This window comes from Cucurbita moschata, unplaced genomic scaffold (assembly GCF_002738365.1).
Source record: "Cucurbita moschata cultivar Rifu unplaced genomic scaffold, Cmos_1.0 Cmo_Scf00040, whole genome shotgun sequence".
Taxonomy (NCBI): domain Eukaryota; kingdom Viridiplantae; phylum Streptophyta; class Magnoliopsida; order Cucurbitales; family Cucurbitaceae; genus Cucurbita; species Cucurbita moschata.
In genome coordinates, this window is record NW_019268556.1 from 1,842,754 (window position 1) to 1,861,320 (window position 18,567).

Sequence of the window (18,567 nt, forward strand, 5' to 3'; positions counted from 1 at the left end):
TTTTTTTTTTTTTTTTTTTTTTTTTTGTTTTCGTTATCAAAGAGTTGAAGAGTTAACAATGTTTATCAAAGAGTTGAACGTTGAACAATGATTTTTTAGTGTTTTTCGTCCCAGAGTAGAACAATGATTTTTTTTAACAATATTTTCTAGTCAACAATTAAAATGATTTTAGCACAGTCATAATGATCTAATTAATTAGAGTACGAAATTAATCATTTTTAAAAATTAACATTTAAAAGTAATCAATTAAAAATTAATTTATTCAATTTATTAACGAAACTAAGTACTATATATCTTTCAAAACTAATAATATCCAATAATTATTGCATCATCAATAGAATCTACTTTCATGATCATTCATTTGGAACACTATTTCTACGTAAACAATTATGCGGCATACTATTTCTACCTAGAAGTTTAATACTTTCATATATGAATTAAATATTTCCAACTTGTAAATATTTTTAAAATTCAAGTTAAATTTTGAAACAAATAAAAAAAATGCATTTAAAATTAAAAGGTAACATTTGGTCGAGACACTCGTTAGAGTAGCTTGCTTAGGCTGTAGGGCTCAAGGGTGGTGGGGAGTGAAAACAATGCCTTACTATAAATATGGGGAAAGCCTCTTTCTTTCTTTCCTATTTAGTGTAAGATATTTTGTGAGTAATAGTCTTTCTGGGCAAAAATTCCCCATGATAAAAAGTACCAAAATTCCCTATGATAAAAAGTATTTGGTAAAAACAAGATATGGCAAGACTTAATAAGCTTTTTCCTCACTCACCCTGCTACAAGATGTCACCCTTAGAGGGATTTAGCAGTACTCGAAGGAAATGCCACTACGCCTTCGGCATTGGCACTCAGTGGATGGAGCCTTACATGAAAGATTGTGTCTCTGATGATATATGTTAACAACAACGTCAACCATCACATCAGAGTAATACAGTTCACAACCTAAGTAAGGAGTTAGGTGGGAGCCTATTCACTGTCTAACGTCAAACCTCCGTATCTCTACGCCGCGCTGCATGATGAGGATAATGCAGTAACCGAAGGAATTGCCACTACGCCTTCGGCTTGTGCGCACAGTGGAGGGTGCCTAACCGTAAAGGAGGGTCCGGTCAACGATGCAACAGTTAAACAACGCACCCGGAAGGTTAAGGAGTAGGTATACATTGGTTATAGTTAGATGTTTGGGTTTGTGAGAACGGTATGAGATCTTTTGTGAGTATAATGATGATAGGTATAGCTATCATGTACCCTAATAGTCTAGGTTTATAGGAGAGTACTTTTTTGAGTCATTTCAAATCTAGCAAGTGTTGACATGATTATGAGACATTTCAAATCTTGCTAGTGTTGACATGATTTATGTGAACCATCGTATGGTGTCGTGGAACATCTATATTTGATTAACACAAAATTTGGGGGCTTTCATATTTTATAGACACGGACTTAATTTCAAAGCCGTATACCCAAATTCTCTCTAAAACTCTGACTTTAAAGGTGAAGGCTCGGGGCCCTTTATGACCCTTCACAAAGCCTATTATTGATACTCATGTCGACATCGTTGCCTCTGTCCTGCCAATGCCTTAGCTTGTCTTTCTTACACAACTATTTGGTGTATTGGATGATGCACCATCCTCTTCTATCATCTCATGGACTTTTCTATCTTGGCACTCGTGTGGCTAATTAGATTCACTTGAGGGTCACTGCTTTGCCTATTCTTATGTAACGGTCACAACCTACTCTTTAAAATAACCTATTCTCAAATACTCACGTGTTGACCCTAGTTCTTCTTTAAAATAAGTTGCCTATGACATCGAAGGTTATATGGTCTCAATTAAAGATAAAAGATAGCATTATAAGATTTGAAAGGGAAATAATATAGCCGTTGAATTTCAAACATTTTTGGAGATGATCTAGAAGATCCATAGCTCATCATAACCAACCGAGAATAGAAGATATACAGAGCTCAAGTCCTCAAGAACCTTGCAAGGGAAGATATTTTCATTTGAGATTCTAGAAAATTAAGCCTTGAATCACAGTGATTCTTGATATTCCAAAGTTATTGAATCCTTCTCTATAAATTATAAAATTTAGGCAAACAATTGGAGAAGAATTGAACTAAACCAAGTTTCCATTAACGAGCTATAGACTTTTAGTTTTAGGGTTTCTTTTTCTCGAATTTGTTCAAAGTTCAAGGTGATTCACCAATGCATTTCAAACTTGCTACCATACTTTTTAAATCATATTTACCAACTTTGGTGAAGAAATCGAGTACGTAAAAATAGGTCTCCGTCACGTATCGTGTTTGATTGCATTTCTAACCCCAACAGTGGTGTGACTTACGGAGTATTTTCTTAAAATACACAAGCCCACATGCTACCTTTATATTTTTAAGGAAAAGGTAATGTGCCCCTGCACGGACGACGGTGAATACTGGAATGCCATGGAAGTAAAGATAGGGTAGTAGTATGCAATGTTTTGTTTAAATAAAAACTATGTTATTTCTATTCTCTTGTTTTAAATTAAATTTGTAAGTCCTTGACTTCATTTTAAAGTGTTTATGATGAATGTTTGCATATATTTTTTTAACGTATGCATGCGAAGATGTCACTAATTTATGCAAGAAAATTCGGAGCATTATATTCTATCCCTCATTGAGTAGGACAATGGTTGATGACTAATAATTCTGGTAAGTTTATCAACTCTACCCATCAATTGACACAACATTAGCAATAACCTCCACTGAAAACCTCAATTGGCATAGCCAATAGTGACTGACAATAATCTAGAGAATAATAATAGCAATAAGGTTGGGGTCGTGAGCATGAACACTTAAGAGTTGTAGGTACAAAAGTAAATGAGTGATTGTTGCATGAGCATTCCTTTTCGTAAAATGTAAAAAGTGCATCTAGTGCAACAATATTATAAGGAAGAGACTACAAGTCGGTAGCTCGTGTATGCTAAGTGAAAAACACGTGGAGAGAACTATCAACCTAATTCTAGGTGACAAATACAAAGTCTTATAAATAAGGTAGCTTCTCGCCGAGAAACATGAATGTAACATCAAGGAAGGTATAGTAGAAGCAACAACACTTTGACGATTAGCAACAGAGGATAGAAGAACGCATTAGAATCGAGGGAGAGCAACCTTCATCATCTATGAATGTAGATGAAGGGAAAAGCTTATTTCCCTGGGGGAGACATTTTCTTATTTCCTAAATCATCTTTGTATGTTTTCATTATGCAACAAGACATAGTTACTGTTGTATTTTTGTTGTTGAATGTGAAAATGTTTAGAAGCTAAATCCTAAGACAGGGAAACGTAATCTTAAGACGGGTAATTTAGTTATTACTTTATACTTGTGATAGTGATAAGGCATCAATCCTATAGAAAGTTGTGATACCAAAATATAAGGAATCACTTCAAGGGAAGTAAGATTCACATTACCTTATTGATCCAATATATCAAGTGAATAACACTTGTTTGAGATTCGATTCACTCCACAAGCAATAGCTATCATGTCTGGCTTGAATGATTCTAGACATGGAATGTAAACTACATATAATTGCAAAAAAAAACTTAGTCATTTGCTAAGGGAAAAGTTAAGAACACTTAACCCTAATGATAAGGAACCACTCCAAGTTGATCAACTATCTCAAGGCAAGAACACTTGATTGAGATTCAAATCACTCTACAAGTAAGGTCAATCATATCAAACTTCAATGATTCTAAACGTTCAATCTAAACTATATAGACTTGCAAATAAACTTAGCCATTGGCTAAAAAAAACAAAAATGTTAATTTTACTACATTTTTTTAGTCTCCTTTACAAAGGCAACATATATTGTTTTATATAGCTTCAAAATAAAATCCTTAACCTTACGTGAGACATTTTAATAGTTGTAACTTTCATATTTTTGGACCATAATTAGCCACTATGTAAATAATCCTTAATTACATTTAAGAAACACAATAACTCTAAATTATCATTGACCCAAAATTTATTACTATCTTAAAACAAATTAATAATTTATTCTTCTGTAACGTGGCATGAATTACAATATCATGTGATAATCATTCTAATAGTTTATATGGCTTGATTGTTAAGAATTATTATAAAATATTTCAAAGTAACTGAAAAATGTTTAGTTCTCAAAATGACTTAAGAATTCATGCCTAATTATAAGGATATGATTCAAGGTAATCGGAGGAAGTTTAGATCGTAAATTGAGATTGGGGTGGAAAGGGACCAAAATACACTTATGGCCTCAGGATGTCGCTCTAAGGTCAAGAACCAAGCAATATAGGTTAGTCCCTAAAAAGCACAGCGGAAGTCCTAATCTACTAAGACTACTAGGTTTTACTCTGACCCACAACCTTAGTCATTATAGACCTCGTACCATGATATGCATTATGATCACATGTTTTTGACAGGTTTACCCTACTTATGTTTCTTTCCAGATATCTTATCCATGTTTTATTTGGAGGATGTCGTGTTTCATGTTCCTATTTTTCCAACCAAGTTTACCCTTTTTATTTTATTATTATTATTTTTTTTAGGATGACAAGTTTAGATTCATGATATTCACTCACCATTTTACCTTTTTTAGGTCTTCTATCGGGAGTATTTTTTTTTCTTCTGCATAACAGGGTTAGGTACAATAAATTTGTAAAGTTAAAACCATGTAAGCTCTAATTTGAGGTAGACGCTATAATAAATTTGTAAAATTATATATTGAGAGACCTATGATGTTAAAAAGTAGTGCAAAGGCTATTATATTGTTGTAATCCTTTCCTGCTAAAAGCAAATGATACGGTTGTCTAAAGGTCCATGAGAAGAGATTTCGTGGTTATGAAGACAAAGAGGAGAAGAAACACTTATTACTCACACATGAGGAGTGGCTCGCACGGACGAAAAGAAATGATACGATTGACTTTACTTTTTCAAGTATTAGGGGACGTGGCAGCCATAACAAGGAAAATATAGGTCGTGAACGTAGTCACAGACATGGCCGCGGACTTGGTGGTAGAGGAGGTCGTGACAATACCTCACTAACACATGACAGTGCCAACCTCTGGAAGGACAAGAATATGATCAAGTGTTACACTTGTGGAAAATACAGGCACTATGCGGTCGAGTGTCGCAAGAAGAAGCATGATGAGGAGCCAAACTTCACACTAACACAAGATCAAGAGATTGCACTAATGTTAGGTAATAAGATGCTCAACAAAGAGGAGGTTATGGTGAACCTTCTAACAAAAGGAGAAAACCGAGTGGAAACAAACATTGGTACCTTGACAACGATGCAAGCAACCACATGACCGGAGATAAAAAAAAAAGTTTAAGGAGCTTCATGAGAAACTCATTGGAAACGTGAAGTTTGGCAATGGTTGAATTTTTCATATCCAAGACAAAGGATCCATCTTGTTCCAATGCAAGAACGACGACCAACATCTACTGACTAAGACATATTATATCCCAAGCTTGAAGAGTAATATTATCAGTCTTGGTCAGATGATAGAAGAAGGAAGCAGAGTGAAGTTAGATCGCTTGTTCCTCAAGATGTTCGACAGAAATGGAACTTTGTTGATGAAGGTAAAACGAGTGGATAACCGCCGGTACAAGATATTATTGGAGGCCAGTTTGCCCACCTCTTTATTGACGGCACGTACAGACCTAGCTTGTCTATGATATGCAAGGCTTAGGCATGTGAACTTGTAGGCACTCAAAATGATGGGAGAGAAGAAGATGGTTATGGGGCTACCCAAAATCATACACCCGAACCAACTATCTGTAACTTGTCTAGTCTCTAAATAAGCAAGATTGTCTTTTTTCAGCTCAAACAAGTTTTTGTGTCGAGCGACCAATGCAACTGGTAAATGCATATTTGTCTGGCCCGATCACTCCATCATCGATTGCTGGTAACAAGTATTTTCTCTTGTTGACAATTTTAGCGATTGGATGTGGGTGTACATGCTCAAAAAAAAAAAAGAGGCATTATGTATTCAAGAAGTTCAAAAGGCTCATTGAATGAGTCTAATCACAAGTTGAAAACCTTGCGCACGAATCAAGGTGGCGAGTACTTATCCCAGAATTTCTCAAATTTGTGGGAAGGAGGTATCAAGCGTCAATTCACTACACAGTACACTCCACAACAAAACAATGTGGTCGAACGAAGAAATCGCACCATAATGAACACTACAAGAAGCTTACTCAAGAGCATGGAAGTCTCGGCGTTTATGGGGTGATGCAATACGGGTTGATTTTGACTAAGCTAAAATCGAAGGAAATTCTTGACGACGAAAAAAGCGGATAGAAAATCTTGGAACAAACAAATAACAGAAAAACAAAGAAAGAGACGGTATTTTAGATTCTGAGCTGAAGCCAGATGATTTTATTTCTCATTCCATTTTGGTTGGGATATTTAAATAACAATTATATACTAAGAATGGAAAGGAGTGGAGACTCAATTAAAGTCAATCCACTGTGCATCCCACTCACCTTTAAAGTTAAAGTAACTAAAAAAATAGGAGGAATGAATTTAACCTAAAATAGGGATATCAAACAACATGACATGCCGTTTATTTTCTAAAGTGTTTATCAACAAAGGCGCTGGACACTCACACTCCCTACGAAGCATTATATGGAGAGATACCTCACTTAGAGTACCTAAGATTTTTCAGGTTGTATTCAAAGAAGAGAAGTGGGATTAGTGCAGCGTTAGCGATAACACGCAGACTATTGCAGAATTCACTTTTCTAGAAGAAGAGGGTGACGCAAACGACCTAGAAGGTGTCTCTATAGCAACCCCAACAAGTCCACAAATGTCGTCATTGGTGATGCTAAAAAGCGTGATGGGCTCTCTAGAACAAGAGAGCTCAGGCGAGAGCATATAAGAATCCACAACAGAGGATGGACCAAGGAACTTTTGTTCTCTTACTGACATTTATGCGGATACACTTGAAGAAGAATTGGATCCCGATGAGTTAGTGTTGCTCGCGACTGAGGAGATGACAACTTACCGTGAGACAGCAACAACAGCAACTTAGACGATGTGGAGGAGGCCATGAAAAATGAGCTTGAAGCCATTGAGAAAAACAAGATGTAGGCACTAACTAACTTACTGTCTGGACACAAACCCACCAGTTTGAAGTGGATGTTTAAGTTGAAGAGAAAAAAATGTCATCAAGTATAAAGCATGACTTGTGGCGAAGGGATACATGCAACGACAAGGAGTTGATTTTGAGGAGATTTTCGCGCATGTGGCTAGACTGGACACTGTAAGGTTGATTCTTGTCGTCGCAGCTCAACACGAGTGGGAGGTCCATCACTTGGATGTCAAATCAACATTCATAAATCGTGACCTCCAAGAAGAAGTGTATGTTGCCCAACCAGAAGGGTTCGTCATCAAAGTCGAAGAGCACAAAGTGTACAAGTTGGCAAAGGCCCTCTATGGTTTATGGCAAGCACCGAGGGCATGGAACATACATATGGACAAGAGGTTAAAGAGTTTAAACTTCATGGAGTAGAACAAGCATTGTATACAAGAAATAATGGGGCTGAAACACTCATAGTTGGCATGTACGTTGATGACCTGATCGTCACTGGTACAAGTGTGGAAGACATCAAAGAGTTCGATCAACAGATGATGAAAGAATTTGAGATGACTGATATCGGGTTATTGACGTACTACCTCGATATTGAAATGGACCAAAGGAAAGATTATGCTAAAGCTATTAGTCTATGCTAAGAAGTTGCAACAATTTAAGATGGAAGATTGCAAACCAACCAAGTATCCCATGAAAGCAAAGTTACAACTCAGGAAAGATGCTAAAGGAAGCTTGATGAATTCCACTATGTATAGACGCGTCATCAGAAGTCTTACGTATTTGACTCATACTCGTTTGAACCTTTCATATGCTATTGGAATAGTGAGTAGATACATGGAAAAGTCCATTATGATGCATCATCAAGTGGTTAAGCACATTCTAAAGTTGGATGGACATTATGATCACTGGTCTATGACGATGGAAAACATTCTCAGATCAAAAGAATATTGGAGTGTGTTGGAGTGAGGAATTTCTGCGGAAGGAGAAGTTCTTCTCGAAGGACAAAATGAAGCAATTGAGGATCTTAAGTTGAAGGATATAAAAGCCAAAAACTATCTGTTCCAAGCCATAGATCGTCCAACTCTAGGAACCATTTCGAAGTTGAGACTCTTTGAAATAGAAGTGCCAAGGAACGACTAGAGTCAGACATGCACAATTGTAAGCTCTTCGCAAAGAGTGGGAGGTTCTTCACATGAAGACAGGAGAATTAGTGTCAGACTACTTTTCTTGAACTCTCATAATTGTCAATAGAAAGAAAATTAATGGAGAAGTTGGAAAACATTGACATCATAGAAAAGATCCTAAGATCTATGACTTCTAAGTTCGACTATGTTGTTTTCTTAATAGAGGAGTCTAATTATCTGAATTCTTTATCCATTGATGAGTAACAAAGCAGTCTCTTAGTGCACGAGCAATGTATGAATGACCATGTTTGTGAGGAAGAACAAGCTTTAAGGTCACACATGATGGAAGTTTTGGCAGCAAGGAAGAGGACAAGGTAGAGGAAGAGGTCGACAAAGCTTTGACAGATGAACGGTGGAATGTTACAACAGCCATGGATTAGACATTACCAATATGAGTGTCCTAAAAGGGAGAATGACAGAGCAAATTATGTAGAAAACAATGAAGAGATGTTATTAATGGCCTAGGTAGATGAGATGAAAGGTAAAAGGACATTTGGTTTCTTGACTCCAGATGCAACAACCACATGTGTAGAAAGAAAGAACTTTTCCATCCTATTGATGAGAAGTTTCGACAAACTATGAAGCTAGGTGACAACTCAAGCATGGTTGTGATGGGAAAAGGAAATGTAAAGTTTAAAGTAAATGAGATTGTGCAAGTAATCCCTAAGGTATTTTATGTACCAGACTTGAAGGACAACTTACTGAGCATCAGATAGCTGCAAGAAGGATTTATCATCTGGACAAAGGGTTGATTGTAGTGACTTCAATAACATCACAGAGAATGTTTACTCTATTTGTTCAATCTCTACCAAAGGAACAATCTTGCTTCAATGCTATTACAGAAGATCCCGCAAGAACATGGCATTGTAGATATGGACATCTAAGTTATGGAGGACTGAAGACACTTCGAGAGAAAGACATGGTGCAAGCAAGTTAAAGTTCCCTAAAAGAATGTGAAGTTCGAGGAAGAAAATGGCTGAGATTGACATAAAACCCATCAAGAAAAAGTTACAATTGATCTAGAATTGAGTAATGATGCCTGCAATAAAGTTGAAAGCTCAGAGGATGAAGTATACAATAATGATTCATGTGAAACACAAGAACACTCATATGTTGATACTGAAAGAAGAATTAATAGGCCTTCAAGATGGATGAATGATTATCTGGTGATATATATCTAGTTTTGTTTGCAGGAAGTGATCCTGTTCATTACACAAAAGCTTTAAATGGAGGAAAGCTGTGGATGTAGAAATAGAAGCCGGATACTTGAGAATTGCAGATACCATGATCAAACCTTTAAAACTTTACGTTTTTCTGAACATGCATGACATGGGCAGACATCATGATCAAACCTTTAAAACTTTATGTTTTTTTTTAAGATGGTGATGTGGTGAGGGTTTGGTTAGAGTCAAGAATAAACCAATGCCCTTAGGGAGGATATGATTTGATTTAGTTTGTGATTTGATTTAAAAAGCTTATGTGATTTAGTTTGTCATCTGATTTAGGAAGCTGTGATCTAATTTGATTAGTTAGGCTGATTTAGGAAGCTGTGATCTGATTTGATTAGTTAGCTGTTTCTATTTATTAGCTATTTTTTCCTTTTTGGTTGCTAGCTATTTATATAGCTGTTTCAACTCATCATAGGAGATAACTTTGATTGCATATTGAATTTATTGGTGAATGACAATGGGTATAAATATAGAAACAAAAAATTTTAATAGGTGGGTTTAAAAGAATGATATATCTTGTGGAAGGTGATCCCAATTCATCTGTCGTTGTTCTGATCTTTGTCACTCTTCTTTTGTTCTTCCTCTTTTCGTTCTCCTGATCTGATAGTAAGTTCAGAATGAAAAAAATAGAAGGGAGATTGAAAGTTCTGATAGCAAATACAGAATGAAAAAATAGAAGTGAGATTGAACATGGAAAGCTCGGATAATAAGTACAAAATAAAAAAATAATGAAAAAATAGAAGTGAGATTGAACATTGAAAGCTCTGATAGCAAGTACTGAATGAAAAAATAGAAATGAGATTGAAAGTTCAATCTTTATTAACGTTCAAAACTTTTAAATATAGGATACAAGCTATTAACTCAATCCTAAAAATAAATATAGCAAGATAGCAAGTTAAGAAGGAAAGAGTAGAAGTGAGATTGAGTCATTAACATTCATAGCTGCCCACCCAAATAAATATAGGATACAAGTTACCAATTAAATCCTAGAAATAAGTGAAAATATTCTACTAATTAACCTCAACATAAAATATACTACCAACCAATTACTAAAAATAACGAAAACTCGATTAAAGCTATACAAAATATAATAAACACATTGTTTATAATAAATTATATTTAAAATTTGTAGAGGATTTGAAACAAGTTATTATAATAAACACATTAAATTTAGAAAGAAAAATAAGTAACGTAGGGTTGACAAACCTTCTAAGCTACGTTTCTTGTAAAATTCATTTATAAAATCTGTGGCTCTTTCCTCGATATGATGATCGGCAACCGGACAGTTGGGATATTGGTCGCTCTGCCAACCCTTCTTTGGCCTCGACTCCTCGTCGTCATAAAAGTTTCTTTTGGTAGCACTTTGAGTATTGGATTTGAAGCATTTGGCTCCCATGGTGCTATGAATAATGTAATATGGTGACAAATAATGAGATAAAGCAAAATGAAATGAACTTTGAGGGATGATTTTAAATGGGAATGTCACCATTTTGTATTTATAGAGGGAACAAAAACGGCCAATGATGGTTTGTGGGGCTTAATTAGTTTTCATACTTTGATACCAAAAATGTTCCTTCTTTTCTTCTCCTCCATTGCTTTACATTCTTCTTTCTTCCTTGCATTTCATTTACGATTCTTTGACGGTGTTCATCAACACAAAATTTGATCTAGTAACGAACGAACAATTTGTATTTCTCTTACTCTGTGGGACCTCATGCATGTTATGTGTTCATTTCATTGATCACTTCATCTTGTGTCCCTTTTATTTTTCATGATTTTGGTAGATCTGGTTACGTATATGCCCATAGTTAAGTCTAGGAACAATTGATGCTCGCTCAATGAATTCGTATGCTTATATTTTGGTCGTGTGTTATAAAGTAAATGCATATCCAATTTATTTCGGAATAGAATTCTAGTGTCCAAGATTTATTGTGAATTTAGGTCCCATCAATCATAGACTTGTTGTCTATAGTGGCATTTCATTACCTGAAGAATAGGGTTGCTAAAGTCATTACCGTCATCATAACACTACCATGAACTTATTTGTTTGAAGACATCTTTAAAATAACATAACGAAATGCTAAATGAAATAAATAAACAATAAAAGTAAAAACACCCTATTCTAAATTAAAGTCTAAGAAATAAAATAATACCACCTTTCTATGCATGTGTCATGGTCTTGACTTACGATGTCATTGTTAGCTGTAGAGGGAAGACTTGTCTTTACCTGAAATAGAAGTAGCACGCAGCTTGAGTATTTTAAAAAACACTCAGTAAGTGACACCACTATTGTGGTTAGGGAAGGCGAACACATACAACTCATGATTAGAAATTTATAGTTAAAACCATAAGGGTGCCCTCCAGTCCAGATAAAATTAGATGTGTAATACTTCTCTACACACGACTCACACGTGCGAGTGTGGATCCCCAGTAAATTTGTACCCCTAGATCTATTATAGTCGAGCTAACTGTCCGTAGTGACTTCCAATGTTGGGAGATTACTTAAATAGTACAACAAAAGTAAGAAAAAAACACATCGACAAGATTGATTGGAATCTCGGATTTGATTGGTGGCGCTTTCAACTTTCCTTAGGAACTATCAAGTCTTTTTTTATTTAAAATTTTATTGCCCGTAGCACTTGTTTCTTTGATCTATAGTTTATTTGTATAAATTGGAGGCGTTGGGGGACAAGTTTGGTAGTTTGACGACAAGTCAAAAGTTGTTATTAAAAAGGCTTTGTTCCATTGTTAGTGGGGAATTCAAATGTATAGACAATTGCAAAAAGGTGGAATATTAATAACCTTTTTGGTTAAGGTTGCTTTAATATCATCAATAAGAACCTTCTTTTTCCTCTAACACTTAGGTGTTCATATTCCCTAACAATCAGGTGACCCATTTGAAATAAAATATCTTTTTGTGTGCTTTCTATGCCACAAATATTGGCCCTTTTTTCCTTTTTCCTTTGCTTTTAATTAAAAAACGTTATTACATTGGCCGTTCAAGATTTTTTTTTTAATTTTTTTTAAATGGTCAGCTCTTAATATTCAAATTATAAAGTCAATACATATGATATCCCATATTAGTTGGAGAGGAGAACGAAACACACTCTACAAGGGTGTGGAAACATTTCCCTAGCAGACAAACGCGTTTTAAAGCATTAAGGGAAGCGTGAAAGGAAAGTCCAAAAATGAGAATATCTACTTAAGGTGTGCTTGGGTATTTAAAATACAAAACTGTTAAAATATCATCAGTAGTCTAATAGGTTTAATCCCTATCCATATTTTAGTAAAAATATTGAGAAATTTTAGGAATAAATTATGTTAGGGGTGATATAAATACGCCTTCACCTAACTAGTTTGGATCTAAAAAAGAAATACAAAGCGTAGAATGCAATAGTTTGTACTGAGTGCTTTGTAATCTATTCTCGATTGATGTTAATAAGAAGTGAAGTGTTTTTCACATAGAGTTATTTTGAACAAAAACGACTTTTTAACGGTGTACTTTAGACTTTCATCTATTCATAATACAAAATGTTCTTGTTATAACAATTGTAACATCCTTACATTATAAACAAGATCAAATCGTTATTTATTTGGGATTCTAACGAATAATGTAGAACCATTCATCAATAAATTCAAATACAAAAACAAAGTTAAAACTGTGACAAATCTCTCTTAAAATAAATGATGTAAATGCTAGATAAAATGACTGTATCATGGCCCATACATCTGACATGACCCAGTTTTCAAGGTTTCAAAGGTAGAATTGACACTAAAAAGATAAAAGCGAAGGTAAATAAAATAAGAGTAAAACAAAATATAATACAATATGTTGAAATATTTTGTGCAATTTAAAACGAGTGACACCAAAGTAAAAGAAACCATGATGATATTTTATGCTCTTATGCGGAATTAAACCTTTATAATGTCATCGTAAATGATAAACTTCATCTTAAAATATAACATCAACTTATAAACACAAACATGGTCTTACATATTTGAAAACATAGCTAAAAAATAAGATATCAAATTCAAAGTGTCCGGTACTAACCTAAGTCTAAGAATTTAAAATGTTTTTTGCCTATGCATGTGCTTTGGTCTTGGATTACTATACCATTGTCACCCATACAAGGGTATCTTGCATTTACCTGTAATAGAAGTAGCACATGGCTTGAGTATTTCAAGAAATACTCCGCAAGTGACTCCATTATTGGGATCCGAAAATGCAAACCCATGCAATTTATGCTCTAGGGACTTGTGTTAAAACCATCATAGGGGTGACCTCCAGTCTAGACAACATTGGATGCGTAGTACTTCCCAAGACACGACCTACACGTGCGAACGTGAATCCCCAAGTGGTTCACACCCTAAAATACCTAAACTATTTTCCTAAATTGAATATACAATGGGCTCATAAAATTATTGGACTCGACCTTATTAGTCTAGTGATGATATTTTACTAGTAAATTCCCAGGGGATGTAAGATACTTACCGTTCCTCTCCCTAAAATCTTACCGTTACTCATAATCTCTAAACTACAAGATTGTTTCTCATGGTCTTAGAATTACAAAGAGTGGCGACAACCTTATTTTTCACTGTCTCAAACGTGGTGTCAAGACTACAAAGAATTACAATAACCTTACTATTTATCACTATCACAAATTTGGTCTCAAAACTATAAACCGTGGCGACAACCTTATTCCTCATGCTATAAATGAGTTGTATGAATGAGACAAATAATCCAATCGAGTAGAAAATCTTTACCATACTATAGAATAATATCGACTTCATGAAATAAAATAAAATATTAATTTATTAAACATAAAAGTTTCAAGCACCCCCACACCTTAGCCATAGATTAGCAATTGTATGTTTTTGTTTAAACATATAATTATCTTTAATGACAAATTAGAAATTATATAGTCAAACATTCTATACTTGGAATACTCCCAAACCCACAAAATTTAAGAGCCTTTTTAAATTTTGTGGTTTTTCTAAATATAGTTTTTCCATCAAACTATATATAAGGCTTCACATTATTAGAGAAATCCAAGCACCCACAACTTAGCCATTGCTACTCTTCATTATTTGTGAAACGAGCTTGTAGCCCGACAACTTCAAGACAATCCACAATAGGCATGGGCAAAGGTTTCAAGCTCTTTCACACCCTTTTCTTAGTGATTGCTTGGCAATATTGTGCGAAAGTGGGTGCCACTTTTAGGGATGAAACCGGTGTCGTAAGTCTCGATCATCAATTTTCATTTCGTGCCTTTGGATCCCATGACACACAAGCCCCAACTGTTGCACCAATTGGAAGTAGCACAGAAGTTTTAGTTGCAGCACCATTTGGAAGCATCGCTCAAACTCCTGAGGCTCCAACCTCGAAGGCTGCGTCAGCTGAAAGCATTGCTCTAACCCCGGAGGTTGCGTCAGCTGAAAGCATTGCTCTAACCCCGGAGGTTGCCTCAGCTGAAAGCATTGCTCTAACTCCGAAAGCTACACAAGTTGGAAGCACTCAAACCACGACCATTACACCAATTGAAAGTAGTACACAAACATGAGAGTAGCATGGATGTACATGGAGGTTTCTTTTCTAAACCTAAGCCAAATTGAATCACTATTTTGTAGGCAAATTTATTATTTCTATGTTTTGGTCTTAAATGGAATGAGTTTCTAAACTTCTTTTCTCATATTTAATTTTCTCGTTTAAATATATTTTTGTAATTTAATGAAACAAGGTTTCAACGGTAGTAAATTCATTTAATTCTCTAAAATCAAACTATTTTTAAATTAATAAGATTTATTATATTCTGTTTTTTCAATCTTGAAAAAAGTAAATAATAAAAGATTATTATAATTCAAAACTAAGGCATCTTTAAAGAGGAATTCCTTTCTATTTATATATATAGTAATGAAAATTTCAATTCCACAAATAAGAGATGATTTTATCTAAGTGTCAATTTTGTTAATTCTCCAATTTTGCTTAGCTCTGCCTTCCAATCGTTGTCCCAATTTTTGCTCCTTCTTTACATCCACTAGCAACTGATACATTTGTAATTGCGTTGTCCCAATTCTTACTCCTTTACATCCACTAGCAACTGATATATTTGGTAATTGTTTTAAGGAGGACAAGAGTTTTTTTGCTTTTAAGCTTTTAAGTCGACATTTGTAATTGTTTTAAGGAAGATAAGAGTTTTTTTTTTTTTTTTCCCTTCATGTTGTCAAAGAGTTGAACCGTGGATTTTTCGAGTTGAACAGTGGGTTTTTTCGTATTGCCGAAGGGTTGACAGCGGGTTTTTTCGTGTTGCCAAAGGGTTGTTTTCTATCTTTTCCATCCCACTATATATATATCTATATTTATTTCATTTTTTAATTGTAATTTTTTTTACATGAAAATTTCATTTCACGATTATGTAGACGGATCAACTAGGTACGCCATTGATAGCCTCTACTCGTGTCCTAGCTCGTTTGAGAGCTAAATTTGCCTCGATTGTTTGTCTCTTGTCCTGAGCTTTCCTCAAGTTAACTTCCGCTATTTCAAGAGTTTGCTGAGCTTCTTGTGGATCAATGTCACTAGCCTTCTCCGCATCTGACAATGGTTTTTTTTTTCGTGTTGTTAAAGAGTTGACAATGGTTTTTTTTTCGTGTTGTTAAAGAGTTGACAATGGTTTTTTTCGTGTTGTCAAGATAATGGTTTTTTTTCGTGTTGTCAAAGAGTTGATAATGGTTTTTTTTCGTGTTGTCAAAGAGTTGATAATGGTTTTTTTCGTGTTGTTAAAGAGTTGAACAATGGTTTTTTTCGTGTTGTCAAAGAGAACAATGGTTTTTTTCGTGTTGTCAAAGAGAACAATAGTTTTTTTCGTGTTGTCAAAGAGAACAATGGTGGTTTTTTTTCGTGTTGTCAAAGAGAACAATGGTTTTTTTTCGTGCTGTCAAAGAGTTGAACAATGATTTTTTTTTTCGTGTTGTCAAAGAGTTGAACAATGATTTTTTTTTCGTGTTGTCAAAGAGTTGAACAATGGTTTTTTCGTGTTGTCAAAGAGTTACAATGGTTTTTTTCGTGTTGTCAAAAGAGTTACAATGGTTTTTTTCGTGTTGTCAAAGAGTTACAATGGTTTGATCAGGTCATGTTGATCTGTCTCATCTCACCATGATCTTCTCTTGAATTTGCAAAACTTCTATTCCTCCAAGGTAGAGAACCCATGTGCTACCGGAGGCTTTGGGGAAGTTGGAATAAGAGAGCACTCTTCAATCTACCAACCTGTCTCATCCGCTATGACCTTCTCTTGAATTATCAAAACATCCGCTACTGAGCTGAAGTCTATCAATCTGTCTCATCTCGCCGAGACATTCTCTTAAATTATCAAAACATCCGCAATTGAGCTGAGCACTTTTTAAGTCTACCAATCTGTCTCATGTTGACGTGACCCTCTCTTGAATTATCAAAACATCCGCTAATGAGTAAAAAATATTGATCACATCTAATATTATCCTCACCCGCCAATGAGTAAAAAATATTGATCACATCTAATATTATCCTCACGCTTTTTTAACAAAATCATAATGATCTAATTAGAGTAAGAAATTAATCATTTTTAAAAATTAAAAGTAATCAATTAAAAATTTATTTATTTAATTTATTAACAAAAGTAAGTACTAGATATCTTTCAAAACTAATAATATCCAATAATTATCGCATCATTAATAGAAACTACTTTCATAATCATTTATGCCGAACACTATTTCTAGGTAAACATTTATGTGGCATACTATCTCTACCTAGGAGTTTAATACTTTCATATATGAATTAAATATTTCCAACTTGTAAATATTTTTAAAATTCAAGTTAAATTTTGAAACAAATAAAAAAATTGCATTAATAAAAATTTTACTAATCTTTTAAAACTATAAAAAGGTAACATTTGGTCGAGACACTTGTCTAGCAACATTTTCTTTCAATGTGACCACAGAGTAGCTCGTTTAGGCTGTAGGGCCCAACTGTGGTGGGGAGTGAAAACAAGTCTTACTCTAAAGTATGAGGCATTTCAAATCTAGCAAGTGTTGACATGATTACGAGACATTTCAAATCTAACAAGTGCTGACATGGTTTAGGTGAACCATCATATGGTGTCGTAGAGCATCCGTTTGGTGTTTGATTAACAAAAAATTTGGTGGGCTTTCATATTTTATAGACACGGACTTAATTTGAAAGTCGTATACGCAAAATTTTTTTAAAACTCTGGCTTTAGAGGTTAAAGCTGGGGGGCCTTTTATGACCCTTCACAAAGCCTATTATTGATACTCATATCGACATCATTGCCTCTGTCTTTGCCTACGCCTTAGCCTGTCTTTCTTGCACATCTCTTTGGTGTGTTGGATGATGCACCATCCTCTTTGATCATCTAATGGACTTTTCTATCTTGGCACTCGTGTGACCAATTAATTTTCACTTGAGGGTCACTACTTTGCTTATTGTTACGAAAGGGTCACAACCTACTCTCTTCTGATGGTGTTAATATAACACATGAAGAAGCAAGTTGGATCTTAAACACTTTTAGAACATCAATTATAGTAAATAAGTAGCATGTTCATAAGTATTAAAACTTAATGAGTTTGAATACTAACCTTTTGTAGTTCAAATTCCTTTTTCCTCATGAACCGGTTTCGAACCACCACTAGTGTCTTCTCCAATATCCTCCGGCCTTTTGTAGTTCAAATTCTTTTTTCCTCACGAATTGGTTTCGAACCACCACTAGTGTCTGCTCCACTATCCTCCGGCCTTAGAACGGGATTGTGGAATCCGTTGAGTGACTAAACTTGGGAGGGATTTTGTATATATGAAGAGTGTGTTTGTGAGAGGTTTTTCTCAAGGTTTTTCACCAAGAAAACCTTTCATGTACCATGATCACTCTATTTATAGAGTCATGTTTACCTGTTCATGCAAATTTGAGATCACCACATTTTGACACTCAAAATTCCACTCAAATGTTTGGGATTATGTGGCAAGCATGCATGTTTGAGTTAACCAAATTTTGACAGTTAA

General features: G+C 34.8%; 1 long non-coding RNA gene across 1 annotated transcript in view; it reads left to right on the top strand.

Moving 5' to 3' along the window:
- Positions 1-1,161, top strand: part of LOC111432683 — a 7,300-nt gene extending 6,139 nt beyond the window's left edge. The window contains exon 3 of the long non-coding RNA XR_002708678.1: positions 1,089-1,161. This is a non-coding gene — a long non-coding RNA (uncharacterized LOC111432683). The remainder of the gene's footprint in view (positions 1-1,088) is intronic.
- Positions 1,162-18,567: the final 17,406 nt, after the last annotated feature.